This window comes from Pongo pygmaeus, chromosome 1 (assembly GCF_028885625.2).
Source record: "Pongo pygmaeus isolate AG05252 chromosome 1, NHGRI_mPonPyg2-v2.0_pri, whole genome shotgun sequence".
In the NCBI taxonomy this organism is placed as follows: Eukaryota; Metazoa; Chordata; class Mammalia; order Primates; family Hominidae; genus Pongo; species Pongo pygmaeus.
The window spans coordinates 130,406,974-130,422,286 of NC_072373.2; the positions used below are offsets into that span (position 1 = coordinate 130,406,974).

At 45.4% G+C, this 15,313-nt stretch overlaps 1 long non-coding RNA gene across 2 annotated transcripts in view; it reads left to right on the forward strand.

Annotated features, from left to right (window-relative positions):
* The window catches only part of LOC129012264 (uncharacterized), a 111,526-nt gene that overhangs the window by 24,078 nt on the left and 72,135 nt on the right, over positions 1 to 15,313 (forward strand). Inside the window, exon 4 of one of the 2 annotated variants that reach the window (XR_010123959.1) lies at positions 13,591 to 13,722. This is a non-coding gene — a long non-coding RNA (uncharacterized LOC129012264). Of the gene's footprint in view, positions 1 to 13,590; positions 14,682 to 15,313 lie in introns of those variants that run through there. The other variant, XR_008493590.2, reaches the window with a different exon arrangement.

The following is a 15,313-nucleotide window of genomic DNA, read 5'->3' on the forward strand; positions in this document are numbered from 1 at the left end:
ATTACATTTAAAAGTAGCATTCTTTTGATAACTAAAATCTTCTAAAATCATGCATTTATTTTAAAAAGAGAAGTTTGAAACAGTGGTATTAGCTTCATGTCCTGGAATTTGGCGTTGAGGACTCCCCGGAATTCTCCAGCTGCGAGAGCTAAGAATAGTGCAGAATGTAAACTTCCATACAGCCAACTGTGAAAGGAATTTTGAGAAGCAGAGTGAGACTATAGCATTCTCAGAAAGTTTAGTAAATGATACTCATTAATTGTCAAATAGCACATATCTTAACGATATATTTTACTGTTCTAAACTCAAATGGAATAGCTTGTAGGACCTCCTGCCTCCTCCCAAGGGAGGTTTCATTCATTCTCTATGCATTCATGTGTTATTTAACATTATTATGAGAGAACATGGGACAAAGACCTGCCTTTGACAAAGGGCAGTGTATATTGCTACCTTTTATAGGAGTACTTTCAAGGCTCCCCAGAAATGCATGTGGCAATTTTATTCAGAATCAGATTTTAATTTGTTGAATTCATTTTAGCCCTAGGAGTCTCATTTTTGTTTGTGAGCTTCCAGGGCAGGTGGTGGAATTTAGGATTTTTTCTCCCTCCCTCCCTCCCTCCCTTCCTTCCTTCCTTTTTCTTTCTTTCTTTTTTTTTTTTTTTTTTTTGCAACAGGGTCTTACTCTGTTGCCCAGGCTGGAGTGCAGTGTTCAATCTTAGCTCACTGCAACTTTTCTCTCCCAGGTTCAAGCAATTCTCATGCTTCAGCCTCCCACGTAGCTGGGATCACAAGCGTGTGCCACCACACCCAGCTAATTTTTTTTGTATTTTTAGTAGAGAAGGAGTTTCACCATGTTGGCCAGGCTGGTCTCCAAATCCTGGCCTCAAGTGATCCACTCACCTCACCCTCTGAAAGTGCTGGGATTACAGGCGTGAGCCACTGCGTCCAAAGTCTAGTAGAGCTTTGGACGTGAAGCAATGTCATGTTTGCTTTGCTTCTATTTGCCCTTCCAGCACTCTTATTTCTCTTTTCAGCATCTTGATCCTACCATTGGGTTTGCTCATGGGGAATCCCACAGAGGTCTGCCCTTCTCAAGAAGTGCCTTATGCACCCCTCGGATCTGCCTGGCTCCCTCACCTTCAATGGAAGCCTGCTTTTTTTTTTTTTTTTTTTTTTTTGAGACAGAGTCTTGCTCTGTTGCCAGGCTGGAGTGCAGTGGTGCTATCTCGGCTCACCATAACCTCCGCCTCCCGGGTTCAAGCAATTCTCTTGCCTTAGCCTCCCAAGTAGCTGGGATTACAGGCACGCACCACCACGCTGAGCTAATTTTTGTATTTTTAGTAGAGACAGAGTTTCACCATGCTGGCCAGGATGGTCTTGATCTCCTGACCTTGTGATCTGCCCACCTCGGCCTCCCAAAGTGCTGGGATTATAGGCGTGAGCCACCATGCCCGGCTGCCTGTTCTTAACTGGTGGGTTGTTGAGGAAAATATATTAGACTGCATTTTTATTTCTGCAAAATAAAAAAATTGATCTAGATGGTATCCACGACCGCTCCCTGCTCTAAAATCTTGTGATTCTGTGAGTCTCCTTTCAGGCAATAAAAACTATGGATGATAACTTTCCTGATAAAATTGTGCCATTTTCACCATGCTTGTGGAATTATCCCTTTTGTTTGGTTAATCTCTCTCTCTCTCCCTTTTTGTAGTCACAGGACTATGATTTGAACCTAAAATAGTATTCTGCTTATAGCATATTTCACAGAAGGCAGTTCTGTCTCAGACCCGCTTTCTGGGTGTGTGGATTTGAAGCCCCTAACTGGGGCTGGTGGGCAGTTTGGTGGCAAGATGCTGGTGCATTTCCCACTCTTGGTCAAGGCATTGCTTCACAGCCAGCTCTGCTATGTGCTTTTCTGCTTTCGGACTCAGCACAGACCACTGAATCCTCAATAGGATCACTTGTTAAAACGTGTAATATTACTACATATGTTTTGATAGACTCAGTCCTTGCAGGCAGCTCCATGTGAGAGTATGCTATGGACGAGAAAGAGGTAAATGAGTAGTATGATTCATCCTGAAACCCACAGGCCTCTACTGAGATTAATTGTTGGCAAACTCTCCCCAAGATCCTTGACCATAAAGTACTCCAGGGAGCGCAAAGGATTACAGTCATTACCCATACAGCAAGCTAAGCTAATTTTGCCTGGGTCTGACCCTTTGGTTCCAGAGAGTCTAGCTATTTCAATTCTGTTCCTTAGATGACACACCATAATGATGACATTGAGAGCGTGATCAGCTGCTCATCAGGTGCAGGACCCCAGCATTTCCTTTCCAGCTCACAGATATTTCCCTGAAATTTAAAACGCCTTCTGAAACATGGGGCCTTCCATTCTTTGTTAGTCATCCCTGCTTCATAGCTGGTCAGTCACCATAGCCAGAGTGTGGGAGGACAGATGCCCTCAGTCACATGAATCTTTCAGTAAGTCCTGTGGAGCCATAGAGCAACAGGTGCTAGACCCAGTGCCCAGGCAAGGCAATGCTCTCTCGGAGGGGGATTAGGGGCCTGGAGGCAAATTACCTGCACAGGGAACTTACTACATTTTGTATTATTTTCCAGAAGGTTCCTCTTTGTTTCCATATGACTGACAGACACCCACGGTCACACTTGATTATAGTATTGCTTTCTTCATTACCAAGGCAGCTTTATTATTGAAACCTGGTGAAACATCTACAGAAAAGGGTCACGATGTGTTACTAAAAAGCTCCAATGAAGGAAAATAAATTCTTCATAAAAGAGAAGTGATGATTTGGTTCAAGTTTTCTCAGCACTATATATCGCTATCTTGGCGATGCAGAACAGACTTGGGAAACAGAAGGGGAAGAATTGGGAATACTGTTTTTTAGTTAAACCATGGTTTCAGTGCACAGGTAAATGTGGGGAGTTGAGGCTAATTAGAAACGAAATTACTTTGGCAGTTCTGTGTAAGTAAAGGCCTGGCATTTCCTGAAGAGGAGGAGGAAGTGCTGATATCGCCTAAAATCCTCCCCGCTTCCAAGTGGTTAATCCTCAGAAACTATCCTTTGTGGAGGTCATTACTGCTACTGTGAGCTGATAATTTCCAAAAAAAAAAAAAAAAGCAGGCCCATTTCAAAGACAGTGTAAACAGTATAGAAGACTGTGGCCTGAGTGCTCACCCATCCAGATTATTCTGAGGAAACTTGTCCCATCCTAGTACCTTTTGTGGTTCTTAATGGCAGAGAAACTGGGCATAAAGTAATACTCTTTTTTAGTTTCATTGATACATACTTAATGTGCAGAATTTGGGCAAAGTTTGGAATACAGGATAAGAAAAGGGCTTTGTATGCAAAGTTTTAAGTCCTATAAACACTTTTAGTGTCTTAATTGTACCTATATTTTATACATATAAATCTGGATGAGTGATCACTCAGTCCACAGTGTTCTATACTGTACATGCTGACTTTGAATTGGGCCTACTTTTTTTTTAAATTACCATCTCACTGTAGCAGTAATGACCTCCGCAAAGGATAGTTCCTGAGGATTAACCATTGTTTTTTTTTTTTAAACAATAATTTGTCTTCTTTTTCTTCACAGAGTTGCCCTGCTTTGACTTGCTCACTCTATTACAAAGTCCTATTTATAACACATATAGCTTAGTGTGGATTGGAAATCCTGATTCATTCATTCTCACCTTTAATCGCTACCTAAGCATAGGTATTTGCCTTTTTGATGGTGCTCAGTGTTTGCTATAGGAAAGGGCTAGGGATCAAATTTTAGTTCTAAGGTGTTGTTAAGAGCCAGAAATCATTTTGAAAATAATAGTATGCTTAGCTTGTACCTGTGAGAAGTTTTCCACCACTCTGTAGGCATTCTCAAACGTAAAATAATAGTAACAATAACATTTAGGGAAAACTTGCTATGCAACAGACAGTGCAGATCCTTTACGTATATCGACACACTTAATTCTCAGAACTACCTGGTGGGATAGGTCCTATTGGCCTCCACTCAAGGGAAGGGCTGAATGGCTAGGGATTCGGTTCCACACATGGGCTAAGAGTCGAAGGAGGGCGGTGACTGATTCCAAACAGTGTGTGGTGGATGCCCTCTTGGATCCAGCTGCCCTGACTGGAAATAATGAGTAAGCATCGGAAATTAAAGAGAAATAAGCTTGAAATGAGAGTATGGGTGGCCGTGTGGCCACGCTTGTGATGTGGTCCAGCATGGGCATCACCTTAGCAGTGAACAATTGTCTCAAAGGTGGTGCAGGAACTCTGTGATTATGAACCATGCTATGGTGCTAATGGACAGGGGGCCTTCCATTGTCTCCCTTTTCCTAACTTTTGGAAGAACAAGTGAGCCCTGAATTGAATTGTCAAAGCCCCTGGAATTCTTGCACAATTCAGGGTTAGGATGGGATGCTATCTTTAGGAGAAAAATGCTAGACTCCTACTAGGGCAGATGCTGTTTCCAGCAACTAACTGGAAAGATAAAAGAGGTATGCCAGTATTTATGCTAGACTCTGGAAGAGGGTCTTACCTCTGTGAATACACAGTTCTGTGGGTCACTGCCTTTTCTGAAATCTCCAGTGACTTTCCATTATATACCATGTCCAGCTCATTCCTCACATCAGCCTCCAACATACCTCACCTCTAGTTCTTTCGGAGTCAAGTTTGGATCTTTTGTTGGATCCAAGTAGTCTCATTTTTGTTTCCTAAATATGCTGTGCTTCCCCCTTGAAGCTTTGCTTATGATTTATTCTGTGGCCTTTGAGAGGAATAAGCCCTCTCCTCCCACTATCCACATTCTACTTTTCTTTCACTGAAACACCCATGACCTCCATGAGGATTTGAAGCAAGGGTTTATGTTCTGAGAAGGTTGAATTGCAGGACCTTGCATTTCTTCTGTGTCCACCACAAGGAAACTGTGACCAAAGGAAGGAAAGCCATGCATTGAATCAGAAGATCTGAATTTTATTCCTGCCTCGGCCGTTTTCTCACTGTGACCTTAGGCAAAATTTTCAAGTCACAGCTTCTTCATCTGTAATAGCCATCTCACAGGGTTAATGTGAGAATTAAACGTAAGGTAGGTGAGAATAAATATATAAACACCATATAATTATTCAGAGTATTTGCTCATAAAAATATGGATGACTGTCATGACTGTAATCCCAGCACTTTGGGAGGCTGAGGTGGGCAGATAATGAGGTCAAGAGATCGAGACCATCCTGGCCAACATGGTGAAACTCTGTCTCTATTAAAAATATAAAAATTGCCTCTCCCTCTCCCTCTCCCTCTCCCTCTCCCTCTCCCTCTCCCTCTCCCTCTCCCTCTCCCTCTCCCCCTCTCTCCCTCTCTCCCTCTCTCCCTCTCTCCCTCTCTCCCTCTCTCCCTCTCTCTTTTTTCGGTCTCCCTCTCCTTCTTTTTTCGGTCTCCCTCTGTTGCCGGAGCTGGACTGTACTGCCGGGATCTCGGCTCGCTGCAACCTCCCTGCCTCGGGCTCCTGTGACTCTCCTGCCTCGGCCTGCTGAGTGCCTGGGATTGGAGTCGCGCGCCGCCACGCCTGAATGGTTTTTGTATTTTTGGTGGAGACGGGGTTTCGCCGTGTTGACCGGGCTGGTCTCCAGCTCCTGGCCTCGAGTGATCTGCCTGCCTCGGCCTCCCGAGGTGCTGGGATTGCAGACGGAGTCTCGCTAACTCAATGCTCAATGGTGCTCAGGCTGGAGTGCAGTGGTGTGATCTCGGCTCTCTGCAACCTCCACCTACCAGCCTCCTGCCTTGGCCTCTTAAAGTGCTAAGATTACAGCCTCTGCCCCACCGCCACCCCGTCTAGGAAGTGAGGAGCGTCTCTTTCCGGCCGCCCATCATCTGGGATGTGAGGAGCGCCTCTGCCCGGCTGCCACCCCGTCTGGGAGCAAGTGAGGAGCGCCTTTGCCCGGCTGCCCCGTCTGGGAGATGAGGAGCACCTCTGCCCGGCCGCCCCGTCTGGGAGGAAGTGAGGAGCGCCTCTGCCCTGTTGCCCTATCTGGGAAGTGAGGAGCGCCTCTGCCTGGCCGCCACCCCGTCTGGGAAGTGAGGAGCGCCTCTGCCCGGCTGCCACCCCATATGGGAAGTGAGGAGCGCCTCTGCCCAGCCGCCCCTTCTGGGAGGTGAGGAGCGCCTCTGCCCAGCCGCCCCGTCTGGGAGGTGAGGAGTGCCTCTGCCCGGCCGCCCCGTCTGGGAGGTGAGGAGCGCCTCTGCCTGGCTGCCACCCCGTCTGGGAGGAAGTGAGGAGCACCTCTGCCCAGCTGCCCCACCTGGGAAGTGAGGAGCGCCTCTGCCCGGCTGCCACCCCCTATGGGAAGTGAGGAGCGCCTCTGCCCGGCCGCCCACTCTGGGAAGTGAGGAGCGCCTCTGCCCGGCCGCCCACTCTGGGAGGTGAGGAGTGCCTCTGCCCGGCAGCCCCGTCTGGGAGGTGAGGAGCGCCTCTGCCTGGCCGCCACCCCGTCTGGGAGGAAGTGAGGAGCACCTCTGCCCGGCCGCCCACTCTGGGAGGTGAGGAGCGCCTCTGCCTGGCCACTCCGTCTGGGAAGGGAGGAGCGCCTCTGCCCGGCCACCCCGTCTGGGAGGTGAGGAGCGCCTCTGCCCGGCTGCCACCCCGTCTGGGAGGAAGTGAGGAGCACCTCTGCCCGGCTGCCCCATCTGGGAAGTGAGGAGCGCCTCTGCCCGGCCGCCACCCCATATGGGAAGTGAGGAGCGCCTCTGCCTGACCACTCCGTCTGGGAGGTGAGGAGCGCCTCTGCCCGGCCGCCCCGTCTGGGAGGTGAGGAGCGCCTCTGCCCGGCCGTCACCCCGTCTGGGAGGAAGTGAGGAGCACCTCTGCCCGGCTGCCCCGTCTGGGAGATGAGGAGCACCTCTGCCCGGCCGCCCCGTCTGGGAGATGAGGAGCACCTCTGCCCGGCCGCCCCGTCTGGGAGGTGAGGAGTGCCTCTGCCTGGCTGCCACCCCATCTGGGAGGAAGTGAGGAGCACCTCTGCCCGGCCGCCCCCTCTGGGAAGTGAGGAGCGCCTCTGCCTGGCTGCCACCCCGTCTGGGAGGAAGTGAGGAGCGCCTCTGCCTGGCTGCCCCATCTGGGAAGGGAGGAGCACCTCTGCCCGGCCGCCACACCGTCTGGGAAGTGAGGAGCGCCTCTGCCTGGCTGCCCCATCTGGGAAGGGAGGAGCACCTCTGCCCAGCCGCCACACCGTCTGGGAAGTGAGGAGCGCCTCTGCCTGGTCGCCCCGTCTAGGAGGTGAGGAGCGCCTCTGCCCGGCCGCCCAGTCTGGGAAGTGAGGAGCGCCTCTGCCTGGCCGCCACCCCATCTGGGAGGAAGTGAGGAGCATCTCTGCCCGGCCGCCCCGTCTGGGAAGTGAGGAGCGCCTCTGCCCGGCCGCCCCCTCTGGGAAGTGAGGAGCGCCTCTGCTCGGCCGCCCCGTCGGGGAAGTGAGGAGCGCCTCTGCCCGGCCGCCCCGTCTGGGAGGTGAGGAGCGCCTCTGCCCAGCTGCCACCCGGTCTGGGAGGAACTGAGGAGCGCCTCTGCCCGGGCGGCCCCGTCTGGGAAGCGAGGAGCGCCTCTGCCCGGGCGGCCCCGTCGGGGAAGTGAGGAGCGCCTCTGCCCGGCCGCCCCGTCTGGGAGGAGAGGAGCGCCTCTGCCCGGGCGGCCCCGTCTGGGAAGCGAGGGGCGCCTCTGCCCAGCCGCCCTGTCTGGGAGGTGAGGAGCGCCTCTGCCCGGCTGCCCTGTCTGGGAGGTGTACCCAACAGCTCCGAAGAGACAGCGACCATCGGGAGCGGGTCATGAGGACGATGGCGGTTTTGTTGAAGAGAAGGGGAGGAAGTGTGGGGAAAGGAAGGAGAGATCAGATTGTTGCTGTGTCTGTGTAGAAAGAGGTGGGCATAGGAGACTCCATTTTGTTCTGACTAGGAGAAATTCTTCTGCCTTGGGATGCTGTTGATCTATGGCCTTTCCCCCAGCCCCCTGCTCTCTGAAACATGTGCTGTGTCAACTCAGGGTTAAATGGATTAAGGGTGGTGCAAGATGTGCTTTGTTAAACAGATGCTTGAAGGCAGCATGCTCTTTAAGAGTCATCACCACTCCCTAATCTCAAGTACTCAGGGGCACAAACACTGCAGAAGGCCGCAGGGTCCTCTGCCTAGGAAAACCAGAGACCTTTGTTCATGTGTTTATCTCCTGACCTTCTCTCCACTATTATCCTATGACCCTGCCATATCCCCCTCTCCGAGAAACACCCAAGAATGATCAATAAATACTTCAGAAAAAAAAAAAAAAAAAAAATTAGCTGGGCATGGTGGTGTGCACCTGTAGTCCCAGCTACTCAGGAGGCTGAGGCAGGAGAATTGCTTGAACCCAGGAGGCAGAGGTTGCAGTGAGCTAAGATCACACCACTGCATTCTAACCTGTCAACAGAGTGAGACTTCATCTCAAAACAAACAAACAAACAAAAAACATATGAATGACTGTCACCACAACCATACTTTTCTAACCATAGGAATATATGCCATTTTGGTACCTTAATTAGGGAATGCCAGAATTTCCCATAATACATAGACTTCATGTAAAACTTCTCTATTAAAATCATGATCTTCCTTCTAGGTGTCATTTGCTTTCCTGTGTAGCCTGGACTTTGTTGTTAATCATATCAGAGAGGTGCTATCTATCATAGTAGATAGAGTTTTTTCCCCCATTATCTCCTAACTTTTTAACCTTGCTATATTTGTTATTTATTGCTCTGTGGGTTGCTAATTTAAACTTAGTGGCTTAAATTAGTAATAATCGTTTATTATCTCTTTTGGTTTTGTGGGTCAAGCATTTAGGAGCATCTTGTGATATTGTAGTCAGATGTCACGTGGGGCTGCCATCATCTGAAGGCTTGATATAGGGTGGAAGATCCACTTCCAAGGCAGCTTTCTTATGTAACTATTGGCCAGGGGCTTCAGTTCCTCTTGCCATGGGAATCTCCACGGATTGTTTGAGTCTCCTCATGGTAAAATAGCTGACTTTTCCTAGAGTGAATGAACTGAGATACTAAGACAAAAGCTGAAATGCTTCTTATGACTAAGTCTTAGAAGTCACAGACTGTCACTTCTGCCCTGTTGTACTGGTCACACAGGGGCAGCCTTGACACATTAGAAGAGGGAACTGTAAAAGGGCATGAGTACATGGAGGGGAGGATCATTGGAGGCCATTTTTGAGACTGAATACCCTAGTCCACCCTATGGCATCCAGTGATTCATGTTCCTCCTACTTAAAAATATATACTTATCTCCTTCCTGAAGGCCACCAAGTCTCATGCCATTACAGTATCAGCTGAAAGTCCAAGATTGGGTCACCTAAGTCATATCTGGGTATAGCTCCTTGAATATTGATCCTCTAGATCTGGAGACCTGTGAACTATGGAGACAAGTTATCTGTTCCTCATACAACCAGCACCCCTAAATTACAGGAAAGGTGTAGGGTAGTAGCATTCCACTTTCTTTAGAAGGGGGGGAGAATAGGAGTCACACAGCAGTCACTGGTCCATGGCAGTTCTGAAATCTAACCAGGCACATGTTGCCAAGTCCTTAATTCAGGCTCAATCCTGCTGCCTTAGAATGATTCTTTAAGGTTCTTACCTCTGCTTTCTGAGCTCTTGGTTCTATCTTCTTTTTTATTTTTATTTATTTAATTTTTTTTTTGAGGTGGAGTCTTGCTCTGTCACCCAGGCTGGAGTACAGTGGCATGATCTCGGCTCACTGCAACCTCCACCTCCTGGGTTCAAGTGATTCTCTGCCTCAGCCTACTGAGTAGCTGGGATTACAGGTGCCCACCACCACACTCAACTAATTTTTGTATTTTTAGTAGAGATGGGTCTTTACCACGTTGGCCATGCTGGTCTCAAACTCCTGACCTCAGGTGATCCGCCCGCCTCAGCCTCCCAAAGTGCTGGGATTACAGGTGTGAGCCACCATGCCCAGCCTGGTTCTATCATCTTCTGAGTCTTCCTTCCTTTCTCATTAGAAATGGCCTGTATCTGCAGACGAGTGGTTTTCTAAACCTGCTTCTTGCCCATAGAAGTTTAGGGAACCAAAGCCTTCTCATTTTGCACTGTTTCAGTTCCTTTAAATCCAAGAAGATATAATTCTTTAAAACAATTTCGTATTTTAAAATGAACTAATTTATAGACCGCTCCATTAGACAAAAGTCACATATATACTTTTTTTTTTTTTTCCAAGAGATACCCTCTTTACCGTGATCTTCCTGCAAGGTGACTGAGGAATATCCCGTTTAAGAGTCTGAGAGGGAGTTTTCTTTAAAGGAGTGAATTTGTGAGGCTTACTTTTGGAGTCTTAGAAGGCCTTTTGTCTGACTGAATGGTTTTCTCAGGGGCTGTATTAGATCTTTCTAAGGTTTTAACAAAGGATTTAATAGTTCTCCATTGGATTTGGTTTTTGCTCTGAAGTTATTTCTTAATTTGAGAATCTTGGAAGTGCTGAGAATGAGAAACAGTTTTATTTTTGAACTCAGCAAGTCCTGGATTCTTTACATCTGATTTTTTTCTTTATCTCATCATTCCTCTCACATTTTACTGTAAGCAGCAAAAAGAAGCCAGGTGGCACTTTTAGCACCCTGCCTGGAAATCTCCTGGGGCTTGGTCATCCAGTCCATCAGGTACATGTTTTTACTTTGTCCATTACTATAGGCAACAATGCTACTAAATTTTCTGCCACTATATAAAAAGGAAACCATTTCCTCCAGGTTTCCATAACATTTTCTCACTATTTTCTTTTTAAAATAGACTTTATTTTTAGAGCAGTTTTAGGTTCACAGCAAAATTGGGCAGAAAGTTGAGATTTCCCATATACGCACTGCTGCCACAAATCCACATCTTCCCCGACTATCAACCTCCAGCACCAGAGTGGTACATTTGCTGCAATCAGTGAACCTCCATTGACACATCATTATCACCCAAAATCCACAGTTTACATTAGGGTTCATTCTTAGTGTTATACATTTTGCAGGTTCGGACAAACGTATAGTGGCATGTATCCACCATTGTAGTATCATAAGGAGTACTTTTGCTACCTTAAAAATCCTTTGTGCTCTGCCCATTCATCCCTCCTCTCTTCAGTGCCTGGAAACCACTGATCTTTTTACTGTCGCCATAGTTTTGCCTTTCTCAGAATGTCATATAGTTGGAATCACACAGTACGTACCCCTTTCAGATCGGCTTCTTTCACTTAGTAATATGCATTTAAGGTTCCTCCATGCCTTTTCATGGCTTGACAGTTCATTTCTTTTTAGCACCGATTAATACTTTATTGTCTGGATGGGTCAAAGTTTAGTCACTTACTTTCTTTTAAACTCTCATTCAAAGCCTGCTTAAACTAAAGCATATCAGGCTTTTGCACATCAGGCTTTTGCTAGCAGTTTCCTCGAAGTCCTTTAGGTGCTCACTGATTATGTGTGTGTGTGTGTGTGTGTGTGTGTGTATTCCTTAATATATAAAAATCAATACACACACATAGTATAAAAGGATTTATTTATTTTAGAGCTTTAACCTTGTGTAATTATGGGAACTGAGTGCACAATTTGTATGAGGCTATTATTTCCTTGTCTGATAATGAAGCCCAAAGTTTGCAGGACAGGCAGTTGGGAAGGGAAGGCACAAACTGCTCCTGAAGGCAGTCTGGCACTGAATCAATGTCTCCCTGACTCTATAGCATTTTCTTTCCTTTCCTTTTTTTTCTTCTTCTTTTCCTTTTTTTAGAGATGAGGTCTCACTCTGTGGTCCAGGCTGGAGTGCAGTGGTGCAATCATAGCTTACTATAACCTAGAATTCCTTGGTTCAAGCTCTCCTCCCAGCTCAGCCTCCTGAGTAGCTGGGATTACAGATGTCAGCCACCGTGCCTGGTGAGCCTAGCATTTTAAACATTTGGATGAATTCCCTTGGGCCTGGTGCTGCACACACTGCCATATCTGTGGGTTTCCAGGAAGATCTCGAGACTATGCCATGTGCATTTCTGTTTTGGCAAGAAAAAACATAGTTGAATAAATGCACATCTAGACCATTGATGAGATGGTGAACACATGAGGAAAGGAAGTTTAAAGCTTGCCAATTTGGTGCAGCCATCAGGAAATTACTTTGCTCTGTGCTCTTTCATGTGTGTGACAGTTTATATCGGCTCCCTGGTCTTATACTCTCTTGATGTTTAGACATGTGATATTCTAAAAGTGCTACATGTGTATGGGGGAAATTTCCGTACTTCAAAAAGTTTGTTTTCCTAATCTTTAACCAAGTGTGGGCAAGAATTTACAGATACAATAAACTAAATATTTTTTATTATATCTAAGGTTCTCATCCATATTTGAGTATCTTGCTTCCCTGACAGTAAATTCTTATGGAAGTGAGCATGGGGCCACAGACAGGTATAATAAGCTTAAGAGTAGTTTCACTTCCTAATGAAAAGAGCACTGGGCCCAGGAGTCAGAAGACTCTTCAGATCTAGCCTCAGCTCTGCCATTGACATGCTGTAAGAGTTGAGCAAATCACTTAAATTATCTGTTTTCAGTTTTCTGTATTGTGAAACAAAGGGGATGAATGAGTTAATTCCAAAGGTACTGTCTAAAATTTAAAGGCAATTATAATGGGAAATATAGGTTTATTAAGTAGCAGAACTGAAGTCATTATTCTGGAAAGTAATACAGAGTCATATTAAAATGAAAAAAATCTGAAAAAAGATTTGAAAGATAAATTAAATGACCTATTATGGCTTTAAAACTTTTATCAGAGTCTTACAGGATAAACTAATCTTCTAACTGGCTTTAAGTGAATTGAACTTTTTGAGGAAGGTGAGAGGGCTAGCTGCAAGACTGCACCCTGGCATACCAATCTGTTTAACGTATTTCTTCTCAAGAGCCAATGTCAACAATCAAACATATCCATATAAAGCCATTGAGTCAAAGTTTCTGTGGCAAGTTGAGTTTTAATGGTGGAATTTGATAAAGCATCTAGATTACTTATTACCTTCATCAGCTGAAACAATTATAAATACTCTGAAAAGATTTGATAAGGAGTGTCCTCCATGAAGACGTCCCTTTGGAATTTGGCCACATCTTTTAGTGATGATAATTGCATGAAACAATTTGTAGCCTGATTTCCTCAGTATCAAGCATTGAAAATGTATAATGTTTCTTCTGAAGTAAACCATATTATTAGTGTTCAAGGGAAGATGATGAATTAAAAATAGACATTTTTCACAAACAAAAGTTAAGATTTATAAGCAAAACTTAGATTAAGAAACTTTCTTTTTACTTCTAATATCTTAAATAATAAGAAGAAAGAGAAACCTGGAGCAATCAAACCTAGAAGGAGAGCTGTGGGCTTTTAGGCCTTTGGTGATGCAACTGGGCTAGCTCTTGAAAAACTATGAATAAAGGTTGTTTTTGATGCACTCCCCATTTTCCTTTCATTCCTATCTCAACAATTTAATAAGGATCTGCCAAATGTAAGGAACAGTGATATATGCTGGCACTTATTCTCTATCCCTTTGTGTTTTTCAGCCAGGACACAAATACATGTAACGAAAGTTTGATGGCAACATGATGACATAGAAAAGATCCCTGAACTGAAGAGCTCTGAAGAGTCCAAGGGGAGGAAACCTAAGGAGTCTTTACAGTGTTACTGGCCCAAGGGTGTGTATGTTTGTAGAGGAAATGGTTCCATAGTAATTTTATTGAGCATATGCCTTTTCTAGTTTTCAAAAAAGTTCTTATAAAAATCTGTGGAAAAGTATCATCGTCTATTTTTTTTTTTCAAAGATGGATTCTCACTCTGTCACCCAGGCTGGAGTACAGTGGTGCAACCTTAGCTCACTGCAACCTCCACCTCCTGGGTTCAGGAAATTCTCTGCCTCAGCCTCCCGAGTAGCTGGGATTACAGGTGCCCACCACCAAACTCGGCTAATTTTTTGTATTTTTTCAGTAGAGATGGGGTTTCACCATCTTGGCCAGGCTGGTCTTGAACTCCTGATCTCGTGATCCAACCGCTTCGGCCTCTCAGAATGCTGGGATTACAGGCGTGAGCCACTGCACCCAGCCCACTGTCTATTTTTTAATTAAAAAAACCTGACCATCAATGGATGAATGAATTTTAAAAAGGTGCTCTATATGCCCAATGGAATACCATTGAGTCTTAGAAGGAAATCCTGTCATTTGCAACGTGTCATCCACAACATGGATGACCCTGGAGGACATTGTGCTGAGTGAAATAAGGTAGGCACAGAAGGACAAATGCCATGTGATCTCACTTATATGTGGAATCTGAAAAAGTCGAACTCCTAGAAGCACAGAGTTGAATGGTGGTTATCAGAGGCTGGGGTTATGGCAAATGTTGGTCACAGGGCATGAACGTTTAACTTTTTGACAGGAGAAATAAATGTTTTGAGATATACTCCACAGCATGATGACTATAGTTAATAATAATGTACCTTTCAAAATTGCTAAGAGTAAATTTCAAATGTTCTCATCACAAAAAGTGATAAGTATTTGAGGTGATGGATACTAAATTAGGTTTATTTAATAATTCTGCATATTATACATATATCACAACATTACTTTGTACCCCATAAATATATACAATAAAAAAACTTGAGCCTCAGTGTTTAAATAATTTCTCCATGATAAAAAACCTGGGGAGTGGTAAAAATGAGATTCGTACCATATCTATCTAATGCCAAATTTCATCCAACATACCTTGTTCCCTCTGATTTCAGGTCCTGGAATAGAAAATATGGAGTTTATAGGGAAATAGGGGTGGGATTACTAGATGTGCCCCTAAGTAATAAGCCTTGTTTATCTGGGCCATTAGAGAGGGTCTACTGAGTATAAAAACTGCAAAAAGGATTTTTCGAATATAATATCCCTTCCCACTTATTCCCCACCCCTCCCTCATTTCTGACAAAGAAGGAAAAAGGAATTTGTAGAACTGTAGTATTTGCAGAACAAAGTTGGCTAATTCAGGAGGCTATGATCCTGTTATTAGGAAAAGTATGCACTGTTCTACAGAAAGCTCTTGAAGTGCTTTGGTTAGTGATTGAAATATGGTCTTGACATGACTGGCTAGCTACATAACTTGTGAGGCCCAGTGAAAAATGAAAATGTTTCCAGTTTTTAGTGATTATTGCTGCAATTTATTTTTTGAATAAAGAGCAGCTTTGTTCAAAATCACTAAAAACTGGAAGCAATGGAGATGTCTTTCAGCAGGGGAAGGATAAACAATCTGTGG